This window comes from Sorex fumeus, unplaced genomic scaffold, assembly GCF_029834395.1.
Source record: "Sorex fumeus unplaced genomic scaffold, SorFum_2.1 ptg000018l, whole genome shotgun sequence".
NCBI lineage: Eukaryota > Metazoa > Chordata > Mammalia > Eulipotyphla > Soricidae > Sorex > Sorex fumeus.
Window position 1 is genome coordinate 40,774,537 of NW_026606075.1, and position 21,556 is coordinate 40,796,092.

Below are 21,556 nucleotides of genomic sequence, written 5' to 3' on the forward strand. Positions count from 1 at the left end.
AGCCAAATGAACAGCACGTCTCTTAGTATGAACAGGCCACTGAAAACCAGCATTGGCTTACTTGGACATTCACAAGTGGTGTAACGATAACCCGCCGGGAGTTGAGAGTCAGATGAATTTAAGATTCGCAGTGAATGAACGGAACATTCTGTGGAGGAGATACCAATTGTTTCTGAAGTTTGGGTTATGTGGACAGGAAAATGGAGCTGAAGAGGGTTGAGTGGATAGCAAATTGAACAGCACGGCTGAGAGTATGAGCAGGCCACTTAAAACCAGCATTGGCTTACTTGGATATTTACCAGTGGTGTCACGAAAACCTGCCGGGAGTGGAGATTCAGATGAATTCCAGATTCGCTGTGAATGAATGGAACATTCTGTAGTGGAGATAACAATGATTTCTCCAGTCTCTGTGGTGTGGACAGGAAAATGTAGAGCTGGCCAGGGTTGAGTGGATAGCCAATTGAACAGCACCACTGCGCTTGTGAAGAAAACACTTAAAACATTGGGTTACTTGGACATTCAACAGTGGTGTAACGAAAACCTGCCGGGAGTGGAGGTTCAGAGGAATTCCAGATTCGCAGTGAATGAATGGAACATTCTCTAGTGGAGATTCCAACGATTTCTGAAGGCTGGGTCGTGTGGAAGGAAAATCAAGAACTAATCAGGATTTAGTGGAAAGCCAATTGTATAGCATGGCTGCGAGTGTGAACATGCAGCTGAAAACCAGCATTGGGTTACTTGGACATTCATCAGTGGTGTAAGGAAAACCTGCATGGAGTGGAGAGTCAGTTGAATTCCACATTCGCAGTGAATGAATGGAACATTCTGTAGAGGAGATTCCAATGATTTCTGAAGCCTGTGTTGTGTGGATAGGAAAATGAAGAGCTGACCAGGCTTGAATCGATAGCCAAGTAAACAGCAGGGCTGCGAATATGAACAGGCCGCTGAAAACCAGCATTGGGTTACTTGGACATTCAACAGTGGTGTAATGAAAACCTGCGTGGAGTTGAGAGTCAGATGAATTCCAGATTCGCAGTGAATGAATGGAACATTCTGTAGTGGAGATAACAAAGATTTCTGAAGGCTGGTAGTGTGGTGGGACAATGAAGAGCTGAACAGGGTGGAGTGAATTGTCAATTAAACAGCACGGCTGCGAGTATGAACAGGCCTCTGAAAACCAGCATTGGCTTACTTGGACATTCACAAGTGGTGTAATGTTAACCAGGCGGGAGTGGAGAATCAGATAAACTCCAGACTCGCAGTGAATGAATGGAACATTCTGTAGTGGAGATTGCAATGATTTCTGAAATCTGGATTGTGGGGACACGAAAATGAAGAGCTGACCAGTGTTGAGTGGATAGCCTGTAAAAAGCCTCGGCTTCGAATGTGAACAGACCACTGAAAACCAGTATTGCATTACTTCGACTTTCAGCAGTGGTGTAACGAAAGCCTGCGTGGAGTGCAGATTCAGATGAATTCCAGATTCCCAGTGAATGAATGGAACATCCTGTAGTGGAGATTACAATGATTTCTGAAGGCTGGGTTGTGTGCACAGGAAAATGAGGAGCAAAACAGGTTGAGTGGATAGGCAATTGAACAGCACGACTGCGAACATGAACAGGCCTCTGAAAACCAGCATTGTTTTACTTGGACATTCACAAGTGGTGTAAGATAAATCTGCAGGTAGTGGAGATTCAGTTGAATTCCAGATTCGCAGTGAATGAATGGAACATTCTGTACTGGAGATTGCAATGATTTCTCAAGTCTGGATTGTTTGGACATGAAAATGAAGAGCTGACCACAGTTGTGTGGATACCCAGTAAAAAGCAGGGCTTAGAGTGTGAACAGACCGCTGAAAACCAGCATTGTGTTACTTGGACATTCATAAGTGGTGTAATGAAAGCCTACCTGGAGTGCAGATTCAGATGAATTCCAGATTGGCAGTGAATGAATGGAACATTCTGTACTGGCGATTCCAATGATTTCTGAAGTCTGATATTGTGGAAAAGAAAATGAAAGGCTGACCAGGTTTGAGTGGATAGACAATTGAACAGCACACTGCGAGTGTGAAAAGGCGGCTGAAAACCAGCATTGGATTACTTGGTCATTCACCAGTGCTGTAATGAAAACCTGCCTGGAGCGGAGAGTCAGATGAATTGCAGAATCGCAGTGAATGAATGGAACAGTCTGTAGTGGAGAGCCCAATGATTTCTGAAGGCTGGTTTGTGTGGAGAGGAAAATGAAGAGCTGACCAATATTGAGTGGATAGCCCATTGAACAGCACTTCTGCGAGTTGAACATGCCTCTGAAAACCAGTATTGAGTTACTTGGACATTCACCAGTGGCGTAACGAAAACCTGCCAGGAGTGGAGGTTCAGAGGAATTCCAGATTCGCAGTGAATGAATGGAACATTCTCTAGTGGTGATTCCAATGATTTCTGAAGGCTGGGTTTTGTGGACACGAAAATGTAGAGCTGAACAGGGTGGAGTGGATAGCCAAATGAACAGCACGTCTCTTAGTATGAACAGGCCACTGAAAACCAGCATTGGCTTACTTGGACATTCACAAGTGGTGTAACGATAACCCGCCGGGAGTTGAGAGTCAGATGAATTTAAGATTCGCAGTGAATGAACGGAACATTCTGTGGAGGAGATACCAATTATTTCTGAAGGTTGGGTTATGAGGACAGGAAAATGTAGAGCTGAATAGGGTTGGGTGGATAGCAAATTGAACAGCACGGCTGAGTGTGTTAGCAGGCGGCTTAAAACCAGCATTGTCTTCCTTGGACATTTACCAGTGGTGTCACGAAAACCTTCCAGGAGTGGAGACTCTGATGAATTCCAGATTCGCGTGATTGAATGGAACATTCTGTAGTGGTGATTGCCAACATTTAGGAATCTGGATAGTCTGGACAGGATATTGAAGAGCTGACCGATATTGAGTGGATAGCCAATGAACAGCACGGTTTCGAGTGTGAACAGACCACTAAGAAGCAGCATTGCATTACTTGGACATTCATCAGTGGTGTAAGGAAAGCCTTCCTGGAATGCAGATTCAGAGTATTTCCAGATTCACAGTGAATGAATGGAAATTTCTGTAGTAGAGATTCCAATGATTTCTGAACGCTGGGTTGTGTGGACAGGAAAATGAAGAGCTGACTAGGTTTGACTGGATTGCCAATTGAACAGCAAGGCTGTGAGTGTGAACAGCCGCTGAAAACCAGCATTGGATTACCTGGTCATTCACCAGTGTTGTTAGGAAAATCTGCCTGGTGTGGAGAGTCAGAGGAATTCCAGATTCGCAGGGAACGAATGGAACATTCTGAAGTGGAGATAAGAATGATTTCTGAAGGCTCGGTGTGTGGAAGGAAAATCAAGAGCTAACCAGCGTTCACTGGATAGCCAATTGAACAGCACGGCTGCGAGTGTTAACACGCAGCTGAAACCAGCCTTGGGTTGCTTGGACATTCACCAGTGGTGAAACGAAAACCTGCTGGGAGTGGAGAACAAGATGAATTCAAGATTCGCCTGAATGAATGAAACATTCTGTAGTGTAGATTGCAATGGTTTCTGAGGTTTGTATTGTCTGAACTGGAAAAAGAAGAACTCACCAGTGTTGAGTCGCTAGACCGTGAACAGCACGGGTTCGAGTGTGAATAGACCGCTGAAAACCATCATTGCGTTACTTGAACATTCAGCAGTGGTGCAATGAAAACCTGCCGGGAGTGGAGATTCAGATGAATTCCAGATTCGCAGTGAATGAATGGAACATTCTCTAGTGGTGATTCCAATGATTTCTGAAGGCTGGGTTTTGTGGACACGAAAATGTAGAGCTGAACAGGGTGAAATGGATAGCCAAATGAACAGCACGTCTCGTAGTAAGAACAGGCCACTGAAAACCAGCTTTGGCTTAATTGGACATTCACAAGTGGTGTAACGAAAACCTGACGGGAGTTGAGAATTAGATGAATTTCAGATTTGCCGTCAATGAATGGAACATTCTGTGGAGGAGATACCAATTGTTTCTGAAGTTTGGGTTATGTGGACAGGAAAATGGAGCTGAAGAGGGTTGAGTGGATAGCAAATTGAACAGCACGGCTGAGAGTATGAGCAGGCCACTTAAAACCAGCATTGGCTTACTTGGATATTTACCAGTGGTGTCACGAAAACCTGCCGGGAGTGGAGATTCAGATGAATTCCAGATTCGCTGTGAATGAATGGAACATTCTGTAGTGGAGATAACAATGATTTCTCCAGTCTCTGTGGTGTGGACAGGAAAATGTAGAGCTGGCCAGGGTTGAGTGGATAGCCAATTGAACAGCACCACTGCGCTTGTGAAGAAAACACTTAAAACATTGGGTTACTTGGACATTCAACAGTGGTGTAACGAAAACCTGCCGGGAGTGGAGGTTCAGAGGAATTCCAGATTCGCAGTGAATGAATGGAACATTCTCTAGTGGAGATTCCAACGATTTCTGAAGGCTGGGTCGTGTGGAAGGAAAATCAAGAACTAATCAGGATTTAGTGGAAAGCCAATTGTATAGCATGGCTGCGAGTGTGAACATGCAGCTGAAAACCAGCATTGGGTTACTTGGACATTCATCAGTGGTGTAAGGAAAACCTGCATGGAGTGGAGAGTCAGTTGAATTCCACATTCGCAGTGAATGAATGGAACATTCTGTAGAGGAGATTCCAATGATTTCTGAAGCCTGTGTTGTGTGGACAGGAAAATGAAGAGCTGACCAGGCTTGAATCGATAGCCAAGTAAACAGCAGGGCTGCGAATATGAACAGGCCGCTGAAAACCAGCATTGGGTTACTTGGACATTCAACAGTGGTGTAATGAAAACCTGCGTGGAGTTGAGAGTCAGATGAATTCCAGATTCGCAGTGAATGAATGGAACATTCTGTAGTGGAGATAACAAAGATTTCTGAAGGCTGGTAGTGTGGTGGGACAATGAAGAGCTGAACAGGGTGGAGTGAATTGTCAATTAAACAGCACGGCTGCGAGTATGAACAGGCCTCTGAAAACCAGCATTGGCTTACTTGGACATTCACAAGTGGTGTAATGTTAACCAGGCGGGAGTGGAGAATCAGATAAACTCCAGACTCGCAGTGAATGAATGGAACATTCTGTAGTGGAGATTGCAATGATTTCTGAAATCTGGATTGTGGGGACACGAAAATGAAGAGCTGACCAGTGTTGAGTGGATAGCCTGTAAAAAGCCTCGGCTTCGAATGTGAACAGACCACTGAAAACCAGTATTGCATTACTTCGACTTTCAGCAGTGGTGTAACGAAAGCCTGCGTGGAGTGCAGATTCAGATGAATTCCAGATTCCCAGTGAATGAATGGAACATCCTGTAGTGGAGATTACAATGATTTCTGAAGGCTGGGTTGTGTGCACAGGAAAATGAGGAGCAAAACAGGTTGAGTGGATAGGCAATTGAACAGCACGACTGCGAACATGAACAGGCCTCTGAAAACCAGCATTGTTTTACTTGGACATTCACAAGTGGTGTAAGATAAATCTGCAGGTAGTGGAGATTCAGTTGAATTCCAGATTCGCAGTGAATGAATGGAACATTCTGTACTGGAGATTGCAATGATTTCTCAAGTCTGGATTGTTTGGACATGAAAATGAAGAGCTGACCACAGTTGTGTGGATACCCAGTAAAAAGCAGGGCTTAGAGTGTGAACAGACCGCTGAAAACCAGCATTGTGTTACTTGGACATTCATAAGTGGTGTAATGAAAGCCTACCTGGAGTGCAGATTCAGATGAATTCCAGATTGGCAGTGAATGAATGGAACATTCTGTACTGGCGATTCCAATGATTTCTGAAGTCTGATATTGTGGAAAAGAAAATGAAAGGCTGACCAGGTTTGAGTGGATAGACAATTGAACAGCACACTGCGAGTGTGAAAAGGCGGCTGAAAACCAGCATTGGATTACTTGGTCATTCACCAGTGCTGTAATGAAAACCTGCCTGGAGCGGAGAGTCAGATGAATTGCAGAATCGCAGTGAATGAATGGAACAGTCTGTAGTGGAGAGCCCAATGATTTCTGAAGGCTGGTTTGTGTGGAGAGGAAAATGAAGAGCTGACCAATATTGAGTGGATAGCCCATTGAACAGCACTTCTGCGAGTTGAACATGCCTCTGAAAACCAGTATTGAGTTACTTGGACATTCACCAGTGGCGTAACGAAAACCTGCCAGGAGTGGAGGTTCAGATGAATTCCAGATTCGCAGTGAATGAATGGAACATTCTCTAGTGGTGATTCCAATGATTTCTGAAGGCTGGGTTTTGTGGACACGAAAATGTAGAGCTGAACAGGGTGGAGTGGATAGCCAAATGAACAGCACGTCTCTTAGTATGAACAGGCCACTGAAAACCAGCATTGGCTTACTTGGACATTCACAAGTGGTGTAACGATAACCCGCCGGGAGTTGAGAGTCAGATGAATTTAAGATTCGCAGTGAATGAACGGAACATTCTGTGGAGGAGATACCAATTATTTCTGAAGGTTGGGTTATGAGGACAGGAAAATGTAGAGCTGAATAGGGTTGGGTGGATAGCAAATTGAACAGCACGGCTGAGTGTGTTAGCAGGCGGCTTAAAACCAGCATTGTCTTCCTTGGACATTTACCAGTGGTGTCACGAAAACCTTCCAGGAGTGGAGACTCTGATGAATTCCAGATTCGCGTGATTGAATGGAACATTCTGTAGTGGTGATTGCCAACATTTAGGAATCTGGATAGTCTGGACAGGATATTGAAGAGCTGACCGATATTGAGTGGATAGCCAATGAACAGCACGGTTTCGAGTGTGAACAGACCACTAAGAAGCAGCATTGCATTACTTGGACATTCATCAGTGGTGTAACGAAAGCCTTCCTGGAATGCAGATTCAGAGTATTTCCAGATTCACAGTGAATGAATGGAAATTTCTGTAGTAGAGATTCCAATGATTTCTGAACGCTGGGTTGTGTGGACAGGAAAATGAAGAGCTGACTAGGTTTGACTGGATTGCCAATTGAACAGCAAGGCTGTGAGTGTGAACAGCCGCTGAAAACCAGCATTGGATTACCTGGTCATTCACCAGTGTTGTTAGGAAAATCTGCCTGGTGTGGAGAGTCAGAGGAATTCCAGATTCGCAGGGAACGAATGGAACATTCTGAAGTGGAGATAAGAATGATTTCTGAAGGCTCGGTGTGTGGAAGGAAAATCAAGAGCTAACCAGCGTTCACTGGATAGCCAATTGAACAGCACGGCTGCGAGTGTTAACACGCAGCTGAAACCAGCCTTGGGTTGCTTGGACATTCACCAGTGGTGAAACGAAAACCTGCTGGGAGTGGAGAACAAGATGAATTCAAGATTCGCCTGAATGAATGAAACATTCTGTAGTGTAGATTGCAATGGTTTCTGAGGTTTGTATTGTCTGAACTGGAAAAAGAAGAACTCACCAGTGTTGAGTCGCTAGACCGTGAACAGCACGGGTTCGAGTGTGAATAGACCGCTGAAAACCATCATTGCGTTACTTGAACATTCAGCAGTGGTGCAATGAAAACCTGCCGGGAGTGGAGATTCAGATGAATTCCAGATTCGCAGTGAATGAATGGAACATTCTCTAGTGGTGATTCCAATGATTTCTGAAGGCTGGGTTTTGTGGACACGAAAATGTAGAGCTGAACAGGGTGGAATGGATAGCCAAATGAACAGCACGTCTCGTAGTAAGAACAGGCCACTGAAAACCAGCTTTGGCTTAATTGGACATTCACAAGTGGTGTAACGAAAACCTGACGGGAGTTGAGAATTAGATGAATTTCAGATTTGCCGTCAATGAATGGAACATTCTGTGGAGGAGATACCAATTGTTTCTGAAGTTTGGGTTATGTGGACAGGAAAATGGAGCTGAAGAGGGTTGAGTGGATAGCAAATTGAACAGCACGGCTGAGAGTATGAGCAGGCCACTTAAAACCAGCATTGGCTTACTTGGATATTTACCAGTGGTGTCACGAAAACCTGCCGGGAGTGGAGATTCAGATGAATTCCAGATTCGCTGTGAATGAATGGAACATTCTGTAGTGGAGATAACAATGATTTCTCCAGTCTCTGTGGTGTGGACAGGAAAATGTAGAGCTGGCCAGGGTTGAGTGGATAGCCAATTGAACAGCACCACTGCGCTTGTGAAGAAAACACTTAAAACATTGGGTTACTTGGACATTCAACAGTGGTGTAACGAAAACCTGCCGGGAGTGGAGGTTCAGAGGAATTCCAGATTCGCAGTGAATGAATGGAACATTCTCTAGTGGAGATTCCAACGATTTCTGAAGGCTGGGTCGTGTGGAAGGAAAATCAAGAACTAATCAGGATTTAGTGGAAAGCCAATTGTATAGCATGGCTGCGAGTGTGAACATGCAGCTGAAAACCAGCATTGGGTTACTTGGACATTCATCAGTGGTGTAAGGAAAACCTGCATGGAGTGGAGAGTCAGTTGAATTCCACATTCGCAGTGAATGAATGGAACATTCTGTAGAGGAGATTCCAATGATTTCTGAAGCCTGTGTTGTGTGGACAGGAAAATGAAGAGCTGACCAGGCTTGAATCGATAGCCAAGTAAACAGCAGGGCTGCGAATATGAACAGGCCGCTGAAAACCAGCATTGGGTTACTTGGACATTCAACAGTGGTGTAATGAAAACCTGCGTGGAGTTGAGAGTCAGATGAATTCCAGATTCGCAGTGAATGAATGGAACATTCTGTAGTGGAGATAACAAAGATTTCTGAAGGCTGGTAGTGTGGTGGGACAATGAAGAGCTGAACAGGGTGGAGTGAATTGTCAATTAAACAGCACGGCTGCGAGTATGAACAGGCCTCTGAAAACCAGCATTGGCTTACTTGGACATTCACAAGTGGTGTAATGTTAACCAGGCGGGAGTGGAGAATCAGATAAACTCCAGACTCGCAGTGAATGAATGGAACATTCTGTAGTGGAGATTGCAATGATTTCTGAAATCTGGATTGTGGGGACACGAAAATGAAGAGCTGACCAGTGTTGAGCGGATAGCCTGTAAAAAGCCTCGGCTTCGAATGTGAACAGACCACTGAAAACCAGTATTGCATTACTTCGACTTTCAGCAGTGGTGTAACGAAAGCCTGCGTGGAGTGCAGATTCAGATGAATTCCAGATTCCCAGTGAATGAATGGAACATCCTGTAGTGGAGATTACAATGATTTCTGAAGGCTGGGTTGTGTGCACAGGAAAATGAGGAGCAAAACAGGTTGAGTGGATAGCCAATTGAACAGCACGACTGCGAACATGAACAGGCCTCTGAAAACCAGCATTGTTTTACTTGGACATTCACAAGTGGTGTAAGATAAATCTGCAGGTAGTGGAGATTCAGTTGAATTCCAGATTCGCAGTGAATGAATGGAACATTCTGTACTGGAGATTGCAATGATTTCTCAAGTCTGGATTGTTTGGACATGAAAATGAAGAGCTGACCACAGTTGTGTGGATACCCAGTAAAAAGCAGGGCTTAGAGTGTGAACAGACCGCTGAAAACCAGCATTGTGTTACTTGGACATTCATAAGTGGTGTAATGAAAGCCTACCTGGAGTGCAGATTCAGATGAATTCCAGATTGGCAGTGAATGAATGGAACATTCTGTACTGGCGATTCCAATGATTTCTGAAGTCTGATATTGTGGAAAAGAAAATGAAAGGCTGACCAGGTTTGAGTGGATAGACAATTGAACAGCACACTGCGAGTGTGAAAAGGCGGCTGAAAACCAGCATTGGATTACTTGGTCATTCACCAGTGCTGTAATGAAAACCTGCCTGGAGCGGAGAGTCAGATGAATTGCAGAATCGCAGTGAATGAATGGAACAGTCTGTAGTGGAGAGCCCAATGATTTCTGAAGGCTGGTTTGTGTGGAGAGGAAAATGAAGAGCTGACCAATATTGAGTGGATAGCCCATTGAACAGCACTTCTGCGAGTTGAACATGCCTCTGAAAACCAGTATTGAGTTACTTGGACATTCACCAGTGGCGTAACGAAAACCTGCCAGGAGTGGAGGTTCAGATGAATTCCAGATTCGCAGTGAATGAATGGAACATTCTCTAGTGGTGATTCCAATGATTTCTGAAGGCTGGGTTTTGTGGACACGAAAATGTAGAGCTGAACAGGGTGGAGTGGATAGCCAAATGAACAGCACGTCTCTTAGTATGAACAGGCCACTGAAAACCAGCATTGGCTTACTTGGACATTCACAAGTGGTGTAACGATAACCCGCCGGGAGTTGAGAGTCAGATGAATTTAAGATTCGCAGTGAATGAACGGAACATTCTGTGGAGGAGATACCAATTATTTCTGAAGGTTGGGTTATGAGGACAGGAAAATGTAGAGCTGAATAGGGTTGGGTGGATAGCAAATTGAACAGCACGGCTGAGTGTGTTAGCAGGCGGCTTAAAACCAGCATTGTCTTCCTTGGACATTTACCAGTGGTGTCACGAAAACCTTCCAGGAGTGGAGACTCTGATGAATTCCAGATTCGCGTGATTGAATGGAACATTCTGTAGTGGTGATTGCCAACATTTAGGAATCTGGATAGTCTGGACAGGATATTGAAGAGCTGACCGATATTGAGTGGATAGCCAATGAACAGCACGGTTTCGAGTGTGAACAGACCACTAAGAAGCAGCATTGCATTACTTGGACATTCATCAGTGGTGTAAGGAAAGCCTTCCTGGAATGCAGATTCAGAGTATTTCCAGATTCACAGTGAATGAATGGAAATTTCTGTAGTAGAGATTCCAATGATTTCTGAACGCTGGGTTGTGTGGACAGGAAAATGAAGAGCTGACTAGGTTTGACTGGATTGCCAATTGAACAGCAAGGCTGTGAGTGTGAACAGCCGCTGAAAACCAGCATTGGATTACCTGGTCATTCACCAGTGTTGTTAGGAAAATCTGCCTGGTGTGGAGAGTCAGAGGAATTCCAGATTCGCAGGGAACGAATGGAACATTCTGAAGTGGAGATAAGAATGATTTCTGAAGGCTCGGTGTGTGGAAGGAAAATCAAGAGCTAACCAGCGTTCACTGGATAGCCAATTGAACAGCACGGCTGCGAGTGTTAACACGCAGCTGAAACCAGCCTTGGGTTGCTTGGACATTCACCAGTGGTGAAACGAAAACCTGCTGGGAGTGGAGAACAAGATGAATTCAAGATTCGCGTGAATGAATGAAACATTCTGTAGTGTAGATTGCAATGGTTTCTGAGGTTTGTATTGTCTGAACTGGAAAAAGAAGAACTCACCAGTGTTGAGTCGCTAGACCGTGAACAGCACGGGTTCGAGTGTGAATAGACCGCTGAAAACCATCATTGCGTTACTTGAACATTCAGCAGTGGTGCAATGAAAACCTGCCGGGAGTGGAGATTCAGATGAATTCCAGATTCGCAGTGAATGAATGGAACATTCTCTAGTGGTGATTCCAATGATTTCTGAAGGCTGGGTTTTGTGGACACGAAAATGTAGAGCTGAACAGGGTGGAATGGATAGCCAAATGAACAGCACGTCTCGTAGTAAGAACAGGCCACTGAAAACCAGCTTTGGCTTAATTGGACATTCACAAGTGGTGTAACGAAAACCTGACGGGAGTTGAGAATTAGATGAATTTCAGATTTGCCGTCAATGAATGGAACATTCTGTGGAGGAGATACCAATTGTTTCTGAAGTTTGGGTTATGTGGACAGGAAAATGGAGCTGAAGAGGGTTGAGTGGATAGCAAATTGAACAGCACGGCTGAGAGTATGAGCAGGCCACTTAAAACCAGCATTGGCTTACTTGGATATTTACCAGTGGTGTCACGAAAACCTGCCGGGAGTGGAGATTCAGATGAATTCCAGATTCGCTGTGAATGAATGGAACATTCTGTAGTGGAGATAACAATGATTTCTCCAGTCTCTGTGGTGTGGACAGGAAAATGTAGAGCTGGCCAGGGTTGAGTGGATAGCCAATTGAACAGCACCACTGCGCTTGTGAAGAAAACACTTAAAACATTGGGTTACTTGGACATTCAACAGTGGTGTAACGAAAACCTGCCGGGAGTGGAGGTTCAGAGGAATTCCAGATTCGCAGTGAATGAATGGAACATTCTCTAGTGGAGATTCCAACGATTTCTGAAGGCTGGGTCGTGTGGAAGGAAAATCAAGAACTAATCAGGATTTAGTGGAAAGCCAATTGTATAGCATGGCTGCGAGTGTGAACATGCAGCTGAAAACCAGCATTGGGTTACTTGGACATTCATCAGTGGTGTAAGGAAAACCTGCATGGAGTGGAGAGTCAGTTGAATTCCACATTCGCAGTGAATGAATGGAACATTCTGTAGAGGAGATTCCAATGATTTCTGAAGCCTGTGTTGTGTGGACAGGAAAATGAAGAGCTGACCAGGCTTGAATCGATAGCCAAGTAAACAGCAGGGCTGCGAATATGAACAGGCCGCTGAAAACCAGCATTGGGTTACTTGGACATTCAACAGTGGTGTAATGAAAACCTGCGTGGAGTTGAGAGTCAGATGAATTCCAGATTCGCAGTGAATGAATGGAACATTCTGTAGTGGAGATAACAAAGATTTCTGAAGGCTGGTAGTGTGGTGGGACAATGAAGAGCTGAACAGGGTGGAGTGAATTGTCAATTAAACAGCACGGCTGCGAGTATGAACAGGCCTCTGAAAACCAGCATTGGCTTACTTGGACATTCACAAGTGGTGTAATGTTAACCAGGCGGGAGTGGAGAATCAGATAAACTCCAGACTCGCAGTGAATGAATGGAACATTCTGTAGTGGAGATTGCAATGATTTCTGAAATCTGGATTGTGGGGACACGAAAATGAAGAGCTGACCAGTGTTGAGCGGATAGCCTGTAAAAAGCCTCGGCTTCGAATGTGAACAGACCACTGAAAACCAGTATTGCATTACTTCGACTTTCAGCAGTGGTGTAACGAAAGCCTGCGTGGAGTGCAGATTCAGATGAATTCCAGATTCCCAGTGAATGAATGGAACATCCTGTAGTGGAGATTACAATGATTTCTGAAGGCTGGGTTGTGTGCACAGGAAAATGAGGAGCAAAACAGGTTGAGTGGATAGCCAATTGAACAGCACGACTGCGAACATGAACAGGCCTCTGAAAACCAGCATTGTTTTACTTGGACATTCACAAGTGGTGTAAGATAAATCTGCAGGTAGTGGAGATTCAGTTGAATTCCAGATTCGCAGTGAATGAATGGAACATTCTGTACTGGAGATTGCAATGATTTCTCAAGTCTGGATTGTTTGGACATGAAAATGAAGAGCTGACCACAGTTGTGTGGATACCCAGTAAAAAGCAGGGCTTAGAGTGTGAACAGACCGCTGAAAACCAGCATTGTGTTACTTGGACATTCATAAGTGGTGTAATGAAAGCCTACCTGGAGTGCAGATTCAGATGAATTCCAGATTGGCAGTGAATGAATGGAACATTCTGTACTGGCGATTCCAATGATTTCTGAAGTCTGATATTGTGGAAAAGAAAATGAAAGGCTGACCAGGTTTGAGTGGATAGACAATTGAACAGCACACTGCGAGTGTGAAAAGGCGGCTGAAAACCAGCATTGGATTACTTGGTCATTCACCAGTGCGGTAATGAAAACCTGCCTGGAGCGGAGAGTCAGATGAATTGCAGAATCGCAGTGAATGAATGGAACAGTCTGTAGTGGAGAGCCCAATGATTTCTGAAGGCTGGTTTGTGTGGAGAGGAAAATGAAGAGCTGACCAATATTGAGTGGATAGCCCATTGAACAGCACTTCTGCGAGTTGAACATGCCTCTGAAAACCAGTATTGAGTTACTTGGACATTCACCAGTGGCGTAACGAAAACCTGCCAGGAGTGGAGGTTCAGAGGAATTCCAGATTCGCAGTGAATGAATGGAACATTCTCTAGTGGTGATTCCAATGATTTCTGAAGGCTGGGTTTTGTGGACACGAAAATGTAGAGCTGAACAGGGTGGAGTGGATAGCCAAATGAACAGCACGTCTCTTAGTATGAACAGGCCACTGAAAACCAGCATTGGCTTACTTGGACATTCACAAGTGGTGTAAGGATAACCCGCCGGGAGTTGAGAGTCAGATGAATTTAAGATTCGCAGTGAATGAACGGAACATTCTGTGGAGGAGATACCAATTATTTCTGAAGGTTGGGTTATGAGGACAGGAAAATGTAGAGCTGAATAGGGTTGGGTGGATAGCAAATTGAACAGCACGGCTGAGTGTGTTAGCAGGCGGCTTAAAACCAGCATTGTCTTCCTTGGACATTTACCAGTGGTGTCACGAAAACCTTCCAGGAGTGGAGACTCTGATGAATTCCAGATTCGCGTGATTGAATGGAACATTCTGTAGTGGTGATTGCCAACATTTAGGAATCTGGATAGTCTGGACAGGATATTGAAGAGCTGACCGATATTGAGTGGATAGCCAATGAACAGCACGGTTTCGAGTGTGAACAGACCACTAAGAAGCAGCATTGCATTACTTGGACATTCATCAGTGGTGTAACGAAAGCCTTCCTGGAATGCAGATTCAGAGTATTTCCAGATTCACAGTGAATGAATGGAAATTTCTGTAGTAGAGATTCCAATGATTTCTGAACGCTGGGTTGTGTGGACAGGAAAATGAAGAGCTGACTAGGTTTGACTGGATTGCCAATTGAACAGCAAGGCTGTGAGTGTGAACAGCCGCTGAAAACCAGCATTGGATTACCTGGTCATTCACCAGTGTTGTTAGGAAAATCTGCCTGGTGTGGAGAGTCAGAGGAATTCCAGATTCGCAGGGAACGAATGGAACATTCTGAAGTGGAGATAAGAATGATTTCTGAAGGCTCGGTGTGTGGAAGGAAAATCAAGAGCTAACCAGCGTTCACTGGATAGCCAATTGAACAGCACGGCTGCGAGTGTTAACACGCAGCTGAAACCAGCCTTGGGTTGCTTGGACATTCACCAGTGGTGAAACGAAAACCTGCTGGGAGTGGAGAACAAGATGAATTCAAGATTCGCCTGAATGAATGAAACATTCTGTAGTGTAGATTGCAATGGTTTCTGAGGTTTGTATTGTCTGAACTGGAAAAAGAAGAACTCACCAGTGTTGAGTCGCTAGACCGTGAACAGCACGGGTTCGAGTGTGAATAGACCGCTGAAAACCATCATTGCGTTACTTGAACATTCAGCAGTGGTGCAATGAAAACCTGCCGGGAGTGGAGATTCAGATGAATTCCAGATTCGCAGTGAATGAATGGAACATTCTCTAGTGGTGATTCCAATGATTTCTGAAGGCTGGGTTTTGTGGACACGAAAATGTAGAGCTGAACAGGGTGGAATGGATAGCCAAATGAACAGCACGTCTCGTAGTAAGAACAGGCCACTGAAAACCAGCTTTGGCTTAATTGGACATTCACAAGTGGTGTAACGAAAACCTGACGGGAGTTGAGAATTAGATGAATTTCAGATTTGCCGTCAATGAATGGAACATTCTGTGGAGGAGATACCAATTGTTTCTGAAGTTTGGGTTATGTGGACAGGAAAATGGAGCTGAAGAGGGTTGAGTGGATAGCAAATTGAACAGCACGGCTGAGAGTATGAGCAGTCCACTTAAAACCAGCATTGGCTTACTTGGATATTTACCAGTGGTGTCACGAAAACCTGCCGGGAGTGGAGATTCAGATGAATTCCAGATTCGCTGTGAATGAATGGAACATTCTGTAGTGGAGATAACAATGATTTCTCCAGTCTCTGTGGTGTGGACAGGAAAATGTAGAGCTGGCCAGGGTTGAGTGGATAGCCAATTGAACAGCACCACTGCGCTTGTGAAGAAAACACTTAAAACATTGGGTTACTTGGACATTCAACAGTGGTGTAACGAAAACCTGCCGGGAGTGGAGGTTCAGAGGAATTCCAGATTCGCAGTGAATGAATGGAACATTCTCTAGTGGAGATTCCAACGATTTCTGAAGGCTGGGTCGTGTGGAAGGAAAATCAAGAACTAATCAGGATTTAGTGGAAAGCCAATTGTATAGCATGGCTGCGAGTGTGAACATGCAGCTGAAAACCAGCATTGGGTTACTTGGACATTCATCAGTGGTGTAAGGAAAACCTGCATGGAGTGGAGAGTCAGTTGAATTCCACATTCGCAGTGAATGAATGGAACATTCTGTAGAGGAGATTCCAATGATTTCTGAAGCCTGTGTTGTGTGGACAGGAAAATGAAGAGCTGACCAGGCTTGAATCGATAGCCAAGTAAACAGCAGGGCTGCGAATATGAACAGGCCGCTGAAAACCAGCATTGGGTTACTTGGACATTCAACAGTGGTGTAATGAAAACCTGCGTGGAGTTGAGAGTCAGATGAATTCCAGATTCGCAGTGAATGAATGGAACATTCTGTAGTGGAGATAACAAAGATTTCTGAAGGCTGGTAGTGTGGTGGGACAATGAAGAGCTGAACAGGGTGGAGTGAATTGTCAATTAAACAGCACGGCTGCGAGTATGAACAGGCCTCTGAAAACCAGCATTGGCTTACTTGGACATTCACAAGTGGTGTAATGTTAACCAGGCGGGAGTGGAGAATCAGATAAACTCCAGACTCGCAGTGAATGAATGGAACATTCTGTAGTGGAGATTGCAATGATTTCTGAAATCTGGATTGTGGGGACACGAAAATGAAGAGCTGACCAGTGTTGAGTGGATAGCCTGTAAAAAGCCTCGGCTTCGAATGTGAACAGACCACTGAAAACCAGTATTGCATTACTTCGACTTTCAGCAGTGGTGTAACGAAAGCCTGCGTGGAGTGCAGATTCAGATGAATTCCAGATTCCCAGTGAATGAATGGAACATCCTGTAGTGGAGATTACAATGATTTCTGAAGGCTGGGTTGTGTGCACAGGAAAATGAGGAGCAAAACAGGTTGAGTGGATAGCCAATTGAACAGCACGACTGCGAACATGAACAGGCCTCTGAAAACCAGCATTGTTTTACTTGGACATTCACAAGTGGTGTAAGATAAATCTGCAGGTAGTGGAGATTCAGTTGAATTCCAGATTCGCAGTGAATGAATGGAACATTCTGTACTGGAGATTGCAATGATTTCTCAAGTCTGGATTGTTTGGACATGAAAATGAAGAGCTGACCACAGTTGTGTGGATACCCAGTAAAAAGCAGGGCTTAGAGTGTGAACAGACCGCTGAAAACCAGCATTGTGTTACTTGGACATTCATAAGTGGTGTAATGAAAGCCTACCTGGAGTGCAGATTCAGATGAATTCCAGATTGGCAGTGAATGAATGGAACATTCTGTACTGGCGATTCCAATGATTTCTGAAGTCTGATATTGTGGAAAAGAAAATGAAAGGCTGACCAGGTTTGAGTGGATAGACAATTGAACAGCACACTGCGAGTGTGAAAAGGCGGCTGAAAACCAGCATTGGATTACTTGGTCATTCACCAGTGCTGTAATGAAAACCTGCATGGAGCGGAGAGTCAGATGAATTGCAGAATCGCAGTGAATGAATGGAACAGTCTGTAGTGGAGAGCCCAATGATTTCTGAAGGCTGGTTTGTGTGGAGAGGAAAATGAAGAGCTGACCAATATTGAGTGGATAGCCCATTGAACAGCACTTCTGCGAGTTGAACATGCCTCTGAAAACCAGTATTGAGTTACTTGGACATTCACCAGTGGCGTAACGAAAACCTGCCAGGAGTGGAGGTTCAGATGAATTCCAGATTCGCAGTGAATGAATGGAACATTCTCTAGTGGTGATTCCAATGATTTCTGAAGGCTGGGTTTTGTGGACACGAAAATGTAGAGCTGAACAGGGTGGAGTGGATAGCCAAATGAACAGCACGTCTCTTAGTATGAACAGGCCACTGAAAACCAGCATTGGCTTACTTGGACATTCACAAGTGGTGTAACGATAACCCGCCGGGAGTTGAGAGTCAGATGAATTTAAGATTCGCAGTGAATGAACGGAACATTCTGTGGAGGAGATACCAATTATTTCTGAAGGTTGGGTTATGAGGACAGGAAAATGTAGAGCTGAATAGGGTTGGGTGGATAGCAAATTGAACAGCACGGCTGAGTGTGTTAGCAGGCGGCTTAAAACCAGCCGCCTTGGACATTTACCTTGGACATTTACCAGTGGTGTCACGAAAACCTTCCAGGAGTGGAGACTCTGATGAATTCCAGATTCGCGTGATTGAATGGAACATTCTGTAGTGGTGATTGCCAACATTTAGGAATCTGGATAGTCTGGACAGGATATTGAAGAGCTGACCGATATTGAGTGGATAGCCAATGAACAGCACGGTTTCGAGTGTGAACAGACCACTAAGAAGCAGCATTGCATTACTTGGACATTCATCAGTGGTGTAACGAAAGCCTTCCTGGAATGCAGATTCAGAGTATTTCCAGATTCACAGTGAATGAATGGAAATTTCTGTAGTAGAGATTCCAATGATTTCTGAACGCTGGGTTGTGTGGACAGGAAAATGAAGAGCTGACTAGGTTTGACTGGTTTGCCAATTGAACAGCAAGTCTGTGAGTGTGAACAGCCGCTGAAAACCAGCATTGGATTACCTGGTCATTCACCAGTGTTGTTAGGAAAATCTGCCTGGTGTGGAGAGTCAGAGGAATTCCAGATTCGCAGGGAACGAATGGAACATTCTGAAGTGGAGATAAGAATGATTTCTGAAGGCTCGGTGTGTGGAAGGAAAATCAAGAGCTAACCAGCGTTCACTGGATAGCCAATTGAACAGCACGGCTGCGAGTGTTAACACGCAGCTGAAACCAGCCTTGGGTTGCTTGGACATTCACCAGTGGTGAAACGAAAACCTGCTGGGAGTGGAGAACAAGATGAATTCAAGATTCGCCTGAATGAATGAAACATTCTGTAGTGTAGATTGCAATGGTTTCTGAGGTTTGTATTGTCTGAACTGGAAAAAGAAGAACTCACCAGTGTTGAGTCGCTAGACCGTGAACAGCACGGGTTCGAGTGTGAATAGACCGCTGAAAACCATCATTGCGTTACTTGAACATTCAGCAGTGGTGCAATGAAAACCTGCCGGGAGTGGAGATTCAGATGAATTCCAGATTCGCAGTGAATGAATGGAACATTCTCTAGTGGTGATTCCAATGATTTCTGAAGGCTGGGTTTTGTGGACACGAAAATGTAGAGCTGAACAGGGTGGAATGGATAGCCAAATGAACAGCACGTCTCGTAGTAAGAACAGGCCACTGAAAACCAGCTTTGGCTTAATTGGACATTCACAAGTGGTGTAACGAAAACCTGACGGGAGTTGAGAATTAGATGAATTTCAGATTTGCCGTCAATGAATGGAACATTCTGTGGAGGAGATACCAATTGTTTCTGAAGTTTGGGTTATGTGGACAGGAAAATGGAGCTGAAGAGGGTTGAGTGGATAGCAAATTGAACAGCACGGCTGAGAGTATGAGCAGGCCACTTAAAACCAGCATTGGCTTACTTGGATATTTACCAGTGGTGTCACGAAAACCTGCCGGGAGTGGAGATTCAGATGAATTCCAGATTCGCTGTGAATGAATGGAACATTCTGTAGTGGAGATAACAATGATTTCTCCAGTCTCTGTGGTGTGGACAGGAAAATGTAGAGCTGGCCAGGGTTGAGTGGATAGCCAATTGAACAGCACCACTGCGCTTGTGAAGAAAACACTTAAAACATTGGGTTACTTGGACATTCAACAGTGGTGTAACGAAAACCTGCCGGGAGTGGAGGTTCAGAGGAATTCCAGATTCGCAGTGAATGAATGGAACATTCTCTAGTGGAGATTCCAACGATTTCTGAAGGCTGGGTCGTGTGGAAGGAAAATCAAGAACTAATCAGGATTTAGTGGAAAGCCAATTGTATAGCATGGCTGCGAGTGTGAACATGCAGCTGAAAACCAGCATTGGGTTACTTGGACATTCATCAGTGGTGTGAGGAAAACCTGCATGGAGTGGAGAGTCACTTGAATTCCACATTCGCAGTGAATGAATGGAACATTCTGTAGAGGAGATTCCAATGATTTCTGAAGCCTGTGTTGTGTGGACAGGAAAATGAAGAGCTGACCAGGCTTGAATCGATAGCCAAGTAAACAGCAGGGCTGCGAATATGAACAGGCCGCTGAAAACCAGCATTGGGTTACTTGGACATTCAACAGTGGTGTAATGAAAACCTGCGTGGAGTTGAGAGTCAGATGAATTCCAGATTCGCAGTGAATGAATGGAACATTCTGTAGTGGAGATAACAAAGATTTCTGAAGGCTGGTAGTGTGGTGGGACAATGAAGAGCTGAACAGGGTGGAGTGAATTGTCAATTAAACAGCACGGCTGCGAGTATGAACAGGCCTCTGAAAACCAGCATTGGCTTACTTGGACATTCACAAGTGGTGTAATGTTAACCAGGCGGGAGTGGAGAATCAGATAAACTCCAGACTCGCAGTGAATGAATGGAACATTCTGTAGTGGAGATTGCAATGATTTCTGAAATCTGGATTGTGGGGACACGAAAATGAAGAGCTGACCAGTGTTGAGCGGATAGCCTGTAAAAAGCCTCGGCTTCGAATGTGAACAGACCACTGAAAACCAGTATTGCATTACTTCGACTTTCAGCAGTGGTGTAACGAAAGCCTGCGTGGAGTGCAGATTCAGATGAATTCCAGATTCCCAGTGAATGAATGGAACATCGTGTAGTGGAGATTACAATGATTTCTGAAGGCTGGGTTGTGTGCACAGGAAAATGAGGAGCAAAACAGGTTGAGTGGATAGCCAATTGAACAGCACGACTGCGAACATGAACAGGCCTCTGAAAACCAGCATTGTTTTACTTGGACATTCACAAGTGGTGTAAGATAAATCTGCAGGTAGTGGAGATTCAGTTGAATTCCAGATTCGCAGTGAATGAATGGAACATTCTGTACTGGAGATTGCAATGATTTCTCAAGTCTGGATTGTTTGGACATGAAAATGAAGAGCTGACCACAGTTGTGTGGATACCCAGTAAAAAGCAGGGCTTAGAGTGTGAACAGACCGCTGAAAACCAGCATTGTGTTACTTGGACATTCATAAGTGGTGTAATGAAAGCCTACCTGGAGTGCAGATTCAGATGAATTCCAGATTGGCAGTGAATGAATGGAACATTCTGTACTGGCGATTCCAATGATTTCTGAAGTCTGATATTGTGGAAAAGAAAATGAAAGGCTGACCAGGTTTGAGTGGATAGACAATTGAACAGCACACTGCGAGTGTGAAAAGGCGGCTGAAAACCAGCATTGGATTACTTGGTCATTCACCAGTGCGGTAATGAAAACCTGCCTGGAGCGGAGAGTCAGATGAATTGCAGAATCGCAGTGAATGAATGGAACAGTCTGTAGTGGAGAGCCCAATGATTTCTGAAGGCTGGTTTGTGTGGAGAGGAAAATGAAGAGCTGACCAATATTGAGTGGATAGCCCATTGAACAGCAC